General features: G+C 33.0%; 1 protein-coding gene across 1 annotated transcript in view; it reads right to left on the minus strand.

The window, feature by feature from the left end:
* LOC106877289 (liprin-beta-1) overlaps window positions 1-17,719 on the minus strand; it is a 367,092-nt gene that overhangs the window by 156,164 nt on the left and 193,209 nt on the right. The gene's annotated exons all lie outside the window — the stretch shown is intronic.

The raw sequence follows: 17,719 nt of genomic DNA on the forward strand, positions 1-17,719 counted from the left end.
CAAGAAAAGACTGTTGAAGTGCTACATCTGGTCGGTGCTAACGTATGGATGTGAATCTTGGACGATATGTAAAAGTCATGGAGAAGAGACTCAAAGCTGCAGAAATGTGGTTTTATAGAAAAATGCTTAGAATTTCATGGGTATAGAGGGTGATGAATGTGGAAGTGAGGAGACAGTTGATGGATACTATCAGAGAGAGAGACGGTGGAGATTTGTTGGCCATTTTCTAAGAGAAGATAACAGAATGGAGCATTACATGGAGACCGAGCTGGAGGGAAGGAGAGCGAGAGGAAGGCAGAGAATGAAGATGTTTGACTGGAGGAAGAAGAGAATGAACGTGCAGAGCAAGGAAGACCTGGGTGATGTTGCTAGAGACAGAAATAAATGGAGGAGAAACAAGACATGATTCATCAATGGCATGAATATGCCATGAAGAGAGAGAGAGAGAGGAGAGAGAGAGAGAGAGAGAGAGAGAGAGAGAGAGAGAGAGGGAGAGAGAGAGAGAGAGAGAGAGGAGAGAGAGAGAGAGAGAGAGAGAGAGAGAGAGAGAGAGAGAGAGAGAGAGCATTTAAACTGACCATATTCAGCCCCCAAAATATTCTACCTGTTTTATGTTCAAACTGGCCGATCTGGCCTCTCACACCTGCCCTACAATGTCATTCTAAAAAAATAAACAAGCATATGATTGAAATCTCATAGCTACAAGGTAATGCATGACTAATACAAATCAATGTGAATAAATAAACATAACATGTGACAGAGTAAGCTGAATGCTAGAGGATTAATGAAAAGAGGAAATAAACCAAAATCTGTTGAGAGCTATGTAGTTATCTTAAAGATAACTGCAGTAAAAACACCAAACACGGATATCAAAGCTAAGAGTAAATTTACAGAACATTGTGGACACTGTTATAAAAGAAGATAAACTAAAAATTTATATAACTTATCAAAAAGCAAATTTGGTCAAACTATATTAAGGTCAACAACCCTATTTCTTACTTCAAGTAGCTGGATATCTCTTTCTGTTCGTGCGCAATTTTATACAAGATAAACATTTATTTCATACAAATATTGCTTTTCTTTCATGATCCAAGTTTAACAGATGTGAACAACTCAACACCAAATAAGAGATAATGAATGGAAATAGATTTTTAGCTTTTAGATCTGAGGATAAATAGTCGTAAATTTAAATCAGGGAGTGTTGGAGTCAAATATTTGAGTTATCTATGTGGAAACTGAAATGAAAGTTTGAAAAGTTATGAAGAGATGAAAAATCTATTGAACGATAATAGAACTCAAAATTCTGTGTATGTAAGTACATGTATGTATGTATGTATGTATGTATGTATGTGTGTGTGGGGATATATATATATATATGTAATAATGAATTATAGGAAAGTTTGATCAAGTAAAAATTTTCTTGATATGGAATGTAGCAGTAAGGAGAAAGAAAATAAACTTTTGCTGTACAATTTTTTTTTTAATGACTTAGTCCCAAACAAGGCTTGAAGTAACAGTAGTGTAAGGGACTACAAAAAAAAAAGAAAAAAAAAAGAAGGAGCATACAAATTCAAAAGATATTGATTGATAGAAGCTTAAATATCACAGACCAGAGGAAAAACAAGATGATAGTAGTGAGCTTCAGAGAGTAGCAATTTGAGAAAAGAAGCTATTAGAATAAAAAGACTTATCACTAATTGGAAGCTCAACAGAGAAACGATGCCCCAGGGAAGAGAAGCGGATGACATGTTTAAAGGTCTTGATAGAGTACTAGACCCAAAAGTTCATCAAAGCAAGCAATTACTATGGAAATACTTATAGAAAAGACACAATGAAGATATAACATTTTCATGATGAGCTAAAGGCTCCAACCTACCAGGAAAAAGAAGACTATGTAAACAGGTTGGTTCTGAATTTAGTTATATTCTTGTTACTCGTTACACACCTTCATGCACATAGGTAATTTCATCTGTATAACATTGTTATGCTAGGCTATGAAATATTTCAGTAACAAGGAAGTTATTACTGATTTCATTTAAAGTATTGCTAACCAATATCAACTTTCTGAAATAAGATTAATAATCAATCAATCGATCGAGAAAGAAAGGAAGAAAGACAGACAGGCAGAGAGAAAGAGAGGGGGAGAGAGAAAGAGAGAGGGGGAGAGAGAAAGACAGAGAGAGAAAGACAGGCAGAAAGATAGGGGGAAAAAGAGAGAGAGAAAGACAGGGAGAGAGAGAGAGAGAGAGAGTAAGAAATGGCCAAATGAAAGGTGAAAAACATCACAAATTTATAAGGGAGCCAGGAGAAGAAAGGATTCCAGCTCTAAATTTAATGATAGAATCTGTAGTGAAAATTGTGGGATTACATCACAAGTTCATCATCATCATTGTTTTAGTATCGACATTTACATGTTTGCTTGGGTTGAATGGAGCTTACTGAAGCAGATCTACTGCCCAATGCCATTTAAAAGTTGCCAACCCTCACCTGCTTCCAAGCAATGCAATTTGACAGCCATTTAAATCCTTTACACCAAACCATATAACGTATAAAATAAACCTTTCTAAATATTTGTATTGCCATAGCCCCCAGTTCTTAAATCTCTTCCATACTAATCTGTTTGCTTTCACAGATTTTCTTTCTTTCTTTTCTTTTTTCTTTTTTTGTTTGTTTAAACAAAATCCTGATAAACATTAAACTATTAAATTAATAAAGCAAAATCAATATTATCACACTAAACGACAGCTGGTTATTTCTGCAGACATAATGTAAAGTAAGTAAGATTAATTTAATAATCTATACTTCTGCACCTGAATATTGAAAATACAGAGGAGATATTTCTTATTAAATAAATTCGGTTTTGTTGTTTTACAATGTATGGAAAATAACTAAAATCCACATTGTTTTTCCCTCTTAATGTTAACCAGGGTTGTAGAGTCAAAACAAAAATCTTCAACTTCGACTCCTCTGACTCCGATTCCTCTTTATGTAATTAAGTGATTGTGGTCTACATATCTCATAAAGCATATGCATACGCCTGTACTATGAGTAGGCCTATATGTTAGAACTGGTTTATATTAAAGAATAAAGATAGTCGGAGTTGGTATAGTTTTACTGACTCCGACTCCACAGCCCTGATGTTAACGTTACATTAAAAGAAATAACAGGTGAGAAATTAAACTAAATAATAGATTCTCAAACAAAGCAATAAGTTGGTTCTTCAATACTATCATTTCTCTGCTTTTCATTCTTAATCTGACAATCAGCCTATCACCACAACAGCTTGGGAAGTCAATCAAAAGAAACAATGTTTCTTCTGCCAAGTTACACCTCATTCTGCACTCCTTCAGTTATCAAAATGGAATCATTCACAGAGTATAATTCAGACATTTGGGAAACTTTCCTATCTTTTTCAATGAGAATATTGGACAAAATCCAAATAGAACCTGCCCACTTCAGGACCTTACTCTAGGTAAAATTATCAACATATATTTTCAACAACTGCCAAGAGGAACTTGCTTTTGGTGTTCTATTTTTGTATAATGCAGTTAAAAAAAATGAAGCTATCAAGTTGACTATAGAAATATACTTATCAACAACACAATCTACCATAGCTTTTTTTGTTCTTTTCTCCGTTTTTTAATCTCCCAGAATAAACACTTCCATGAAGAACAGTTATCCAACAAAAATTGGTAATTGGTAATATGCTCAGACTATTTTTATTTTTGTGATTTTAGAACAAGAAGCGCAAATGTGGCTGCATGGTAAGAAATTTACTTCACAACCACATCTTCCTAGGTTCAGTTCTGTGTCATGGCACCTTGAGCAAGTGTCTTCTATAGTCTAAGGATTGATCAAAACTTTGTGTCTTGATAATAATAATAATAATAATAATAATAATAATGATAACCAAAGAGGCTGATTCCTACCTAGCTCAGATACCAGGAAACCCCAAAATGGCAGAAATTCAAAAGATAGTGCTCATGGGAACTGCACATATCCTGTGTAAAATACTATGTAATCTCAAATTTTAAGTCAAACTTATAATTTTCATGTGTTTTCTTAAACATTCTCTAGAACAATACCATGTTCAAAACCAAATATATGACACCAACATAAACTTCTAACTTGTTGTCTCTTGAGGTATCTGGGTGAGACTTGGAGTCAACTTGTACAAATACAAAGCAAATGTTAATAATAATAATAATAATAATAATGATAATAATAATAATAATAATAATAATGGTTTTTGATTTAGGCACAAGGCCAGCAATTTTGAGGGAGGGGTTATTAGTTGATTACATTGACCCTAGTACTTAACTGGTGCTTTAATGTATGAGTGAGTCCTGGAGTGATGAATGGTAAAGTTGACCCCAGCAGGATTTGAACCAACTAGATGTAGGCTAGATTAAGGAAAGAAAAAATATTGTTCTTCCACCCATGTTCCAACTCGTAAATACATCTACCCCCCAAAAAAAAAGAAAAAAAGAAAGAAAGAAAAGAAAAAGAAAAAAGCCATAAGAGAAGTGTGATTGCACAAAGGTAACATTATTTATACAGCTCAGCTTCATTTTGTTATTTCAACTAATCCATCACCTCCCACCTATCAAGATACCAAACTTTGAAAATTTTTATATGAAGGAATGTAGACAGAATTTGAGTATAGAGAGCTTTTGTTTGGGATTTTTTGTTATTTCACCTTTATTAGTGAATCCAGAAGCAGCATGAGAGCAAGGTAAACAACTGAAACTAAGCTTATTCTTCAAAGCCATCCGTCCCAACCCTAATGCAGCTGTTAAATCCACTGAAGATATTGATGATCCACCTGTTGTTAACTTATTCCCTAATTAGATTTCTTTGAGCGCAAGGTAACAGCCAGGGCAGCTTCATAGCTCTACAAATTAATAACGACATACTGTTACCTCTAATTCTTCATTAGTTTATCAAACCATTGTTATTCTGGTCATGGAAGAGCACAGTTCATGTATATGTGTGTGTGTTTTGCTTGGTCCATTCAATTTTACAACTATTCCGCCAACGCCATGCTTCCATGGATTAGATGAAAACACTATTGAGGTATTGTTTTTATATCTAGATACCCATCCTGTTGCCAATCCTTACCTGCTGTTCAGTCAAGGTGTCATTTATTCCATGGGGCTTTGAAGGTACAAAGTGAGTAAATGATTTGCTGACAGAACTGATAATGAGTAACAACACCCACTGCACCTTTCATACAAGTGAACACAAATATACACAAACATACAGGCACAAAACATGCATGTGCATACGCAAACACACTGGTCTTCTTTCAGTTTCTGTGTCCCAAATCCATGGGGTTGATGAAGAATTCTAAGTATTTAGCAATGTCAATTTGTACATGAAAGAAATAATCAGTAACTCAAAGATTTGCATCCAAGGCACCTCTCTAAGATGCTGCAAAGTGGAACTGAACCCAAAATCATGTGGGTGGGAGGCAAATTCTAAACCACATAGCTATGCCTGTGACTATAAAGATCTAACTTATAAATTTGATAAGATAAGTACACACACACACACACACACACACACACACACTAGGCTTCCAGTTTCCATCTATCAAATTCACTCACAAGGCTACAGTAGAAAACACTTGCCCAAAGTGTTATGCAGTGGAACTGAACCTGAAACTGCTTTGGGGCAAAGCAAGCTTCTTAACCACACAGCCATGGCTGCATCTATGAAATATCAAAGTCTTATTGAACAAGAAACAAAAATATGATGCTGGGAAAATGATTTTAAAAAATCTCAGAAAACCAAATAGTTTTGTTGTAATATTGTTTATGCATATTATAGGTAATAAACAAAACATTTAAATAGTGGTGGGGGGGGGGGGATAACAGGTATTCACAAGAGTAAACTAGCAGTTAGTTCTTCATTAGATGCTTGTTCGTTATGCCACATTGACCACTCAATTTAGGTGACTTTTAAACCAACAAAATGAAAGAAGTGTTAAGTCATAGAATTCTTATTTCTTAAATTTTTAGCATGTATGTGAGGGTGGGATTGGGGGTGGAGAGTATGTATGTAATATAATATTGTCACAAAATCATTACAAAATGATTTACAGTTGAGTAAGTTGAAAAAGAATGGAAAATGTTTTTGAAATATTGTGTGTAAAGTATAAAGAATTGAAGAGCTTGAAAAGATCAATAGCATTTCTATATCCGCCAATAAAGTGAATTCATTTGAAACAAAGCTAGCACAGAAATTTATTATTTTTGAAATAAAACATCTTTGAATAAACCAAAGTTAATTTCTATTGTAAAAGTCAACAGCTTTTCAAAATCTTTAATAATATTTTACAAAGATTTATGAGAACAATAAGCTTTTACAACCATGGATAAATAATCTAGAAAATATGTTTGTTTTATTAAGATACAGATTATATTTATCAAACTGAGAATAATACAAATATCTCACACAAAGTATAAACTAAAACTGCCACTGTCATCATTGTCATCATCATCATCATCATCAGAGTTTTATGTCCGCTTTTCCTGGACAGTTTTTTGGTAGCAGTAATTTACAGACAGATACCCTTCTTGTGGTCAACACTTTTAGTCACTTCTTATAACATGCCAGTAAAGTTATTCCACTACTGGGATACACACAGAAGCAAAGTATGGCTATGAAAATAGATGGGTTCTCCCACCCTCTCCGAAATTGTAATTGATGAACTAGACAGGTTCCGAATGCTGATTTGTTTAATTCTTATTTCTAACTAAAAGTATCAATGTTTAAATGACACAATAATATACCATGGCTCAAATTTATCCTAAAATTAGAGTAAGAAATAAGAAACCATTTTAAAGCATCTTTTCCTTGAAATACATTAGTAAAGACTGTCTTTTGAATTATCCTAACAACTTTTGGTAAGAACCAAAATAAAACCTCCTATAGTCACCAATTTAACCCTTTCAAGACTGTTTCCAGTTTCTATGATACAAAACTCTATTTTTGTGTGTTTTTATTTGAATTAAAACCCCACCATCTTAATTTTATGAAAGAACTTTTATTAAGTATTTTCCAATTTTCACACAAGGCCAGCAATTTTAAGGTAAGGAAATAATTGATTACATCAACCCCAGTCTTCAACTAATATTGATTTTATTGAACCCAGAAGAATAAAAAGCAAAGTTGACCTTGGCTGTATTTGAGCTCAGAGCGTAAAAATCCGGAATGAATGCTGCAAAATATTTTGGCCAATGTATTAACAATTCTGCAAGCTCACCACCTTAAAACACCAGATTATCAAAAAGTTTTTTTTTTTTAATTATATAACTAGATCCCTCCAAATTCTTGATTGTTCCAAAATTAATTGAAAGACATAAGCAGTGTATTATTTTATTAGAAAAGAAAAGTTCACATAATTCAATGGTTTATAGGTATTAATTTTCTATCTGAGCTGCAAAAAAAACTCTGTTGAATATATCAAAACAGAGAAATCCAACATCATGTCATCTTGTGTTATAACAGTTATATTAATTTTAGCTAAAAAATAATGTTTACACTGAAAAAATACTAAAATGTCTAGGTTGATAACTTAAGAAAACAGACCAAATACAACTCAATGAAAAAAGTTCTTAGTTTTTACATGAATACTTGAGTTTTAATATACCCCATGCTTTTATTAAATTTATAATGATTATATTTATAATGATTAAATTTATAATGATTATATTTTTGCATATTTTTTTTGTGTGGTCGATACAATTTTCTGAAATTGCTTTCTTCCAGTTGCCATAACTTTTGTTATTTCTTCAGTTAGATTCATTTCGCTTGTGTTATCACTTCAGTCTGTAGTTACAACAAGTCTGTTTTACCAGAATTGGTTGTTAATATCAAATCATAGCCATTCTCTCAATCAAAATCTAATTCCCTCAGATCATGGAACCTTCAGGCTTACCTTATGTATCTATATTATACAAATCTCATTGTTGCAAATTTCAATCTTCAATGCCCACAAGATGTTTTCTAGAGATGTATGTATGTATATACATATATCTATCTATCTATTTATCGATCTATCAATCTACCTACATATGCGTACACACACACACACACACTCATTGTGCTTAAACAAAAGCAGAAAACTGATTACATTCCTTTCGACGGTGCCCTGTCTTGTAACAAATATGAAACATCCATTCTAATCATACTTACTCTGATTAATTTTTGTACTTGATTATATCTTTATTTTATCTTCATACTTTACAATTGTATATGTTAATTATAATATAAATAAATCATTCTATACCAGTCGTAAATAAAGTCTTTGTTGAGTTACAATAGCTAATACAGTAACTGAGAAAACCTTAACACTATCTATTCTTATATTTGAACTGAAAATCACAGCAGTAAAGGAAATATTGTCATAAACTAATGATAAAACTTTGTTGTGATTGATAGTGCTGGCTTGCGAAACTTTTTTCTGTACGTCATTAATATAATGTTATTTATTGCTACCTAGCATAATGTGTTTGTTATTTGTGCTAGGAGCTAGATCCAGCCTTAAAACATTTATGTCATATATAATATTATTTCATATCTTATCAGATCACTTCTTGAACTGAAGATGACAATGATGATGTTGATTATGATAATATCAAAATAACTTCAAAGTTCATTTTTATATTATTTTAATCAATCAAGAATCAATCAATAATGATTGATATGAATGAAAAAAAAATATCAAAAAAGGATAAAGAGAAAACCATATGTCTCCAAATCTAATTAAATCAAATGGTTCTGGAAAATACTTTAAGTTTTGGGAATAGGTTTGGCTAAATAAAATGAAAAAAAAAAACCTTTTATAAACAATAAATACCAATCAGCATTATTAATTACCACCAACTAGATTGAAAACAAATGAGTGTAACTATTCCATTTATATTCTAGCCTACTTGCTTTTCAGTTTTGTTTTTGCATCTATTTTAATATATCCAATATACTAAGAGATAAGTCCTGTTGTTGTCGTGTCTGCCAACTACACTACTTGAGGTCTTGGTGTACCCCCCCCCCCCCCCACACACACACACATTTGTTGGAGTAGCTGTAGTCTATTGAACAGAATATGGTAAATATTTCCTGCAGAGTAATGGAGGGATAAAAGATAAAATGAAATGTTGAAGCTAACAGGTAGGATTTGAACTCAGTCATCAATCAATGAAATTAATCACTGCTCAGCACACTTACCATCTGTGCCACCCTTACAAACCAGATAATATCCCAATGAATCCTATTACAATAATAATAATAATAACGGTTTCAAATATAGGCACAAGGCTAGTAATTTTAAGGGGCTGAGGCTTGTTGCATGTTTATATATTTTATGATTTAAGTTTGCATATTTCCAAAATAACTAAGGATTGAAATTTTAAACAAAGTTTCATATTATACGGTAGAGAGGATTAATAAAGTTAGTTGATTAGTTATCATTAATCATGATCCTGCAACATCTTGCAAGAAGCAAACCAATTCTATAAATGTCTTCCCAGTGCAGCAAAGTGAGTTTGTTAGTAAAAATATTAAGACAGAAGTAAAGAGAATGATAAACACTTTACAAAATAGCAAGATGGACTTCAAATTAGATTATGCATTTTGGAAACTGTTTTATAGCCACTGTTCATAATAGGTATTGTTAGATTGCTTTATAAAAAATTCCAATGTTAATTAGTTTGACAGTCAAATAACTTTTCTAACACAGAACAGTCAATTAATTATAAGGTAGGAATGCTAAATATTTTTTGGCTGAATAGGTTGAGGTAGTAAGGGGTAATGTGACTTAATGCCTAACAACACAACACCAGATCAGTGAGGGCTGAAACCCATCAGCTAGTAATTCAGCAAATATATGTGTCTGTGAATAAGATTAGGTCCTTAGAAGAATTAAAATTCTTTAATTATAAGCCCTAAACTTTCATATAAAAATGCAGGATCAATTCTATTCTATCCCATCCTTACAGTGAGGTGTTGTCTCATGAGTTATTTAGTGACCTCACTGATATTGATGCTACATAAAAAAAAATACCCAATACACTCTGTAAAGTAGTTGGCATTAGAAAGGGCACCCAACTGTAGAAACCATGTCAAAGCAAAGATTGGAGCTTAGTACAGTTCTATGGCTCACTGGTTCCTGCCGAACCATCCAACCCATGCCAGAATGGAAAATGAACATTAAATCATGATGATGAATAATTAACATGGTCTCTAAAAGGTTTATTATACAAAATATTCAATAATATCAATAACAAAGGAACTAGTTTACAACAAACGAAATAAATATACCAAATTTGAATTTTACAGAGCAATCTAACCCCTTTGTAAAGACCTTTATTTTCTTTGCAAGATGAAAGGCTTGGCCTAAAATGTCAGGATCCAGACTTATCCAGATTTGCGAATTTCACTAAATTTTTGTTAATGGCAGAGCAACTCATCCAAATGTTCACACGTTGCTAAATTTTTGTCAAGGTGCAAGAATAGCAGTGCAGTAAGAAGTTTGCTTCCCAACTACATGGTTCTGGGTTCAATCCCAATGTGTGGCCCCTTGGGCAAGTGTCTTCTACTATAGCCTCAGGCTGACCAAATACTTGTGAGTGGATCTAGTAGACAGAAACTAAAAGAAGTCTGTCATGCGTGTGTGTGTGTGTGTGTGTGTATACTTGTCCCCCACCACTGTTTGGCAACCGGTGTTGTTTTGGTTATATCCCTCTAACTTAACAGTTCAACAAAAGTACCTGGCTTTAAAAGAAAAAATGGTATTGGGGTCAATTTACTTTACTAAAAGCTCTTCAAGGCATGGCTGCAATCTAATAACTGAAACAATTAAAACATAAAAGTTGGCGGCCATTAGTTTCCTTCTAAAATCATATAATTTTAGCACAGCATAATTAACATATCTTTCAAACATATGTAAAAGACACACACACACACACACACACAATCACTTCAGCATACTCATCCATGGTTTTACACACAGATACACACACACACACAAGCATAAAATATATTTAGGTGTAACAATGATAACATTGAATAAAGTTTGTATAATAATTAGTTCAATAACCATACATGAGTCTAACGAGGTTCTTTTGGAAGACAAATTAAAAAAGAGAAATATAATGGAAGATCATACAGAGAAAGGAAAAAGAAGTGAAAAGATTTTCCATTTGATTAAAAACAGGCATCATTTCCAATTGTCCAGAAAAATTGAATGGATATTGCTACGGCTGAGTGAGCAAGACGTAACTCCAGAACTGTGATAATAACATCGGTTCCGGTTTGAAGCAGTGTCCATTATACAGACATTTCCGAGAAGTGCAAATGAAATGCTAAAAAAACTAAAAACAAAATTATTTAATCAGTAACAGAAGTATTCTCAGCACTTCTCCATTGTGCACAGTCTCGTCTGCTAGTCTCAGTTTACAATGTATACTGGTCAAGCTGATTGTAAAAGACATTTGACCATAATATCAACATAGAAATTGAACTCAGAACAATGTGGCTGCCATACAAAATTTTTAGCTTCACAGCCACGCTTGAAGCCAGCCTTAACTAACCTGTCCACAAATACATCTTGTGTTCCTTTAAATCTCTTTAACCTATCAACATTCAGATTGCTCTGTCAAATATAATGCTTGTTTATTCACTTTTAAAAAATTAATCATGTATTATCTTGTAGCTTAGAGATTTCGAAGATGTGATTGTTTATTCTTAGAATGACATTGGAGGGTAGGTGTGAGATGCTGGATCAGGCTAGTCTGAAGAATATGTAGAATATTTGAGCTAGGTATGGCTGGTTTAAATGCTAAAGGCTTAAGGGGTGAATGTGGTATAGGCTAAAAGAGACATCATCAGTAAAAACAACATTTTTAGTACTTATATTACTAAATATTTTTAGTACTTACAGTACTAAAATACACTTATATTTCACTTCAAGAGCAAGTCATCGTAGAATTCTCTTTTAAAGATACCCTAAATCATGTGTTGTACTAAAAGTCAATTCTAGGTACTTGAAAACCTGGACATTGACTCATAAACATATTTAAAGAATTATACAGTTAACTGCTTTTTCAAAATTGGTTAACTTGCAAATATAAACCAAATCAGGAACAGTTAATTAATTTTTTTTTTAATGGTTTCTGTGAAAAGAAGTTTCTGAAATACATATAAAACAAATTTGTTGGGGGGGGGGGCACAACAGTATTTGCTCTACTTATTTTAGGATACAAGTTTTAGAATGCATTTATTTACTGACATAAATATCCAATGTGTCATAAACATAATCTTCAAGTTCAAGGTGAAAAAGTGCTTTTAAAACACAATGTTAAAAGAGGCAGATTATAGAAATTTACATATAACCTGTAATTTTTTTTCCATTTCAAGGTTATTATGATTGATATACCTGAAATGTAAAATACACTTGAATTACACTGGATTCACTGGATTACACTTTGAGAGCTTATAGTGAATTTTGATACTTTTGTGTTTGGATGTGTGCAATATATATGCATATATCACCATCATAATTATCAGGTCAGTTCTTCTTATTTTGGAATAACTATCCTCCAAAATGAGTTAGATTACATATCACTTGCACAACTAATTTAACCCTTCTGGTACCAAACTGCCAAATTCTATGATGAAATCTTCCTCTTTTATCTTAAAATTTTGCATCAAAACTTCACATTATGTTCCAAACATTAGCTTAAATAAAGACAAAGTTATTTTGATAAATTCTTCATTATTTTCGCAATTAATTAAAATGATAGCAGCATATTTGAACAGAAATAAAGTGCCAAAAGGGTTAAATACAATGCTTAAGAAGCTCTTAAGACACTGAAGTTATAACAGAAAACTAAATCCCTAAAACTTAAATTGTTAACTATCAAGATCTTGCTAGTTTTTAAACACACACCCAACTTTTTTTTTTTTTTCGATTTCTAAGCATTTTTTTATAGACATATTTTTTTAGTATGCCCAGCTAAGTGAATAAAAGTGCTCAACTGGTACTTTATCGACTGACCCTAAAGGGATGAAAAGCAAAGCCAACCAACCTCAGCAAAATTTGAACTCAGAATGTAAAGACAGGCACAATGCATCTGAGCATTTTGTCCAGTGTGCAAATGATTCTGCCAGCTTGCTACCTTCTAAAAACATAGTGCATTTTGCTAGTATGCCTAGCTAAGTGGACAAATATTAAGAGGATATATATTGTTATAAATATTGGATATGGTGTATGAAGTGTAGTGACAGTGAATATGGTGAACTACTGGTAACATATGGTTAGTCGTTTGAAGTTTTCTTTGACCACTATGTTATACAAGGTATAAAATTCAATTTGTTTCAGTCTGCAAAATCTATTCAATTACTATTTCACACTTCAGTGACTAGAGGTAGAAACAAGAATTCCAGATGGAGGAGCGAATAAGGAACCCTTTCTCCAAAAATATGAGAACCTAAATCTACTATGAAGCTACTAACAAAAAAAATAAATAAATAAATAAATAAATAAAAAAGAGGAAAGGAAAACAGCTCTCAAAAATAATGTGTCAAAGTGTGATATCAACAACATATTTATTTATGTATGGATCCAATATCCATACATAAATAAAAGAAGTTTCTCATCTTTTTCTTTTTTTTCTCTTTTACTGGTTTCAATCATTGGATAGTGGCCATGCTGGAGCCCTGCCTTGAAGGGTTCTAGTCAAACAAATCACTCCAGTTCGCATTTTTTTAAAGCATGGACTTATTCTATTGGTGTCTTCGGCTGAACTGCTTAGTCATGGGGATGTAAACAAACTGACAGTGACTGTGAAACAGTGGTGGATACAAACATGAAGACACGTGTATATGTACATGTGTGAAGAGCTTGACCAAATTAACTTATAGGACATTAGTTGGCCTGGGCTATAGTGGAAGACAGCAGGACTGAACCTGAAACCACATGGTGGCAAAGCATGCTTCTTAATCACACAGCCATGTCTGCGCCTATAAATTTTATTAATATTATTTTTTGCCGTTTCTCATTTTATTATTATTATTATTATTATTATTATTATTGTCTATTTTCAGTTAAAGTAAAAAATCAACAGTCAAATATGCCATAGAAGATATAAGGATTGACTTGATTTAACTCTTTCATTTCCAAATTTCCGTTGCAATACACTGCTTTCCTTTCAATTACTTTTAAAAATAATGAAAATCTCAGAGCAAAATATCTTCATCATTATTAAGTTGGTGTCTGGAACATAATTCAACAGGAAATTTTGATGAAAATCATTTTAAACAGGAAGTTTAAGTCATACAGCCAAGTAGCAGTCTTAGATGGGGCAGTATCAAAAGGGTTAAGCTGCAATCTCCTCGTTAATATAGAAGTGTTCCTATTTTGTAATTATATTCTAACACAACAGAGGATGCATGCATGTGTGTGTGTGTGTGTGTGTGTGTCTTGAGTGATCCAGTTCTTCAGTTCTTCAATACTTAAGTTGCTAAAGTGATAGCGGAAAAGATGAACAGAGTATTCTTAATTATTCTTTTCTTTCCATCTGGGATGACTTAAACAGCTGAAGACTAGAACGAATATTTTCAGACATCAGATATGCTGCGATACCACATAGTTCAAATCCAAACCTATTTGACAGAGCTTTATACGTCCAACAATAACTGAATATGTACCAGGCACACAATAGAAGAGGAAATACACATTAATGCATAAAACACACACAAACACAGTGTGAGTGTGTGTTTGTGTGTAATAAATGAATAAGAATAAAGACATCTTCAGTTTTATTTAGTTATCATTATTATTAATAATGATTAAAAAAAATGAAAAAAAAAGAAAAAAAAGATTTGAAAGAAAAAAAAAAGAAAATAGGTGCAGGAGTGGCTGTGTGGTAAGTAGCTTGCTTACCAACCAAATGGTTCTGGGTTCAGTCCCACTGCATGGCACCTTGGGCAAGTGTCTCCTACTATAGCCTCGGGCTGACCAAAGCCTTGTGAGTGGATTTGGTAGACGGAAGCTGAAAGAAGCCTGTCGTATATATGTGTATATATATATATAAATATATGTGTGTGTGTTTGTGTGTGTGTGTTTGTTCCCCCAACATCGCTTGACAACCGGTGCTGGTGTGTTTACGTCCCCGTAACATAGCGGTTCAGCAAAAGAGACCAATAGAATAAGTACCAGGCCTTAAAAAAATAGTACATGAGTTAATTCCTTCAACTAAAAGTTCCTCAAGGCAGTACCTCAGCATGGCCACAGTCTAATGGCTGAAACATATATAGGATGCAGTAAATAAGCTGTCATCTAAATTACACAAAAATGAAAACGACACTGACATTTCATTTTAACAGATATATTTACCAAAATTACATAAAAATATACTAAATATACTAAACAGTAAATTTATTCAATAAAATCACCATTGGCTTCAACTAAGGCCTCCAGAAGACTTCGGAATCTCCTGCAACTCTTCTGGACGGTCTCTTTGTTTAAAGCTGCCATGATTCTTGCATTCAGTTCATCTTTGGTGTTACAAGGAGTTTTGCTGGTCTCTCGCTCAACTGCACCCCACACATGATAATCAAGGGAGTTGCAGTCTGGGGAATTAGGTGGCCATATGTTAGGGGTGATGTGGTTGCAGAAGTTGGCTGACAGCCATGGCTGGGTTCTCTCGTTTGTGTGGCATGGTGCAAAGTCCTGTTGCCAGACATAGGGTCTTCCAGTAGCCACCCTCTTCACCCAGGGCAGTACTACCTCCTCCAGGCACTTGATGTTGGACTCCATGTTGAGTCTGAGGCTGTGTAGGGAGATGAATGGAAGCAATAACATCGCCATCATTAGTGATCACTCCAAACACCTGGAGTGATCACTATTTGAGAGTTGACTGGATGTTTGATCTTTATCACTCTCGGTACATGTCCTCAGACTGACATCCAAACACTCTGAAATGTTCCTATTGGAGCTTCCAGTGTGAATGCCAAGCAGTAAAGCATGTCATTTCCAAATTTCTGGCAGAGTGAATTACACCATGGTGCTGTTTTCCTCACAGACAGTGCTCAACTGACCCTACTATACTGTGTAGTTGACAAAATCAAAAACAAACAATGTGCATGCACGAAATTAAAAATATAAAATGGCAACAATTTACCCATCGCACCCTATATATATATATATATATATATATATATATATATATATATATATATATATATATATATACATACATACATATCACTGTGAATGCACTCTGGACTTTTGCTGTTTTTGTGGTTGAGTTCACAGTTTGTTATTGATTTGTCTATATAAACGTGTGTGAGTAAGAAAGCATGGCTCATGTTGCTTCCCTCCCTCCCTTCTTACTGCATCCATGGTTGACTAATTTTTGCCAATTAGTCTGGTAGTGTAGTGATGTTGTATTACAAGACTTTAATCTTACCACCCAGACCCAGGAGAGAAAGAAAGAAAAGTTTTATCTTTTCCTTGTGATGCAGCTGAAATTCCAATTCTTGTCTACCATAAAGTTACCATACTGTTTTCTTCAATAACAAGAATTACATAGGTGGAATTAGAAATGAGATATTTCCAGAAAATACCAAATATAATAAAATTAAAAATACAGGAACTTCATTAATTTGGCAATGATTCCTAAACATTTAACAGTCAATAATATCTGGTTTCCTTTTATAAACAGAATGAGGAAATTATCTATGTGTATACAACCATGTAATGAGTATGTGTGTAAATATGTTTCTATGGAAATAAAAAAAGAAATATATATATATATATATACATATATATATACTTATTCCAATTAAATATATATGAATATATTATGCATGTGAGTGTATCAGTGCACACATATACACACATTATATAGATAGATAGATAGATAGATAGATAGATAGATGGATGGATGGATGAAGAAGAGATAGAGGGATAAATAGATACATATAGATAGATAGATAGATAGAGACAGACAGATAGAAAAACACTCTATATGTGTATGTATGTATAAATAGACAAAACACAGACACACACAGCAGACACAATGTGACAAATAAAACAAAACTAACAATGCACCGAAATTAAAGAATCTAAATTAACAGTCAGCCATGTTTATCAGTTTTGACAACTTCAGGTAAACTTTAATAAAATCAACATCTTAGACTATAAAAGATTCAGTATTCATATATAATCATATTAGATTTGCACAAAATTTAAAGTTAAAAATAAATTGACAATATAAGCATATATACATGTGAGTGTATGTGTGTGTATGTATACATATATATATATATATATATATATATATATATATATATATATATATATATATATAAAGACAATATATCTTCAGGGGAGGATATGTGCCTCTGTAATAGAGAGAATGAGTGGGATGTAAGTTTTTTTTTTTTTTTTGGTTAACCAACAGTTACAAGTAATTTAGGAAGCATCGACCTAAAAATCCAGATAACTCTCAAGAAAGGGGCAGGGGTGAAACAACTCCATCCTAGTTCCAAACAGAAACAAACAAAATAAAAACACAATAGCAACAAAGAGAGCTGTTAGTTGAATATACTAGAAAATATCATGGATAACAGAAATGTATGTTAGTACACACACACACACACACACACACACACACACACACACACACACACACACACACACACACAC

The sequence above is a fragment of the Octopus bimaculoides genome, chromosome 7, assembly GCF_046866305.1.
Source record: "Octopus bimaculoides isolate indiv1 chromosome 7, ASM4686630v1, whole genome shotgun sequence".
Taxonomy (NCBI): domain Eukaryota; kingdom Metazoa; phylum Mollusca; class Cephalopoda; order Octopoda; family Octopodidae; genus Octopus; species Octopus bimaculoides.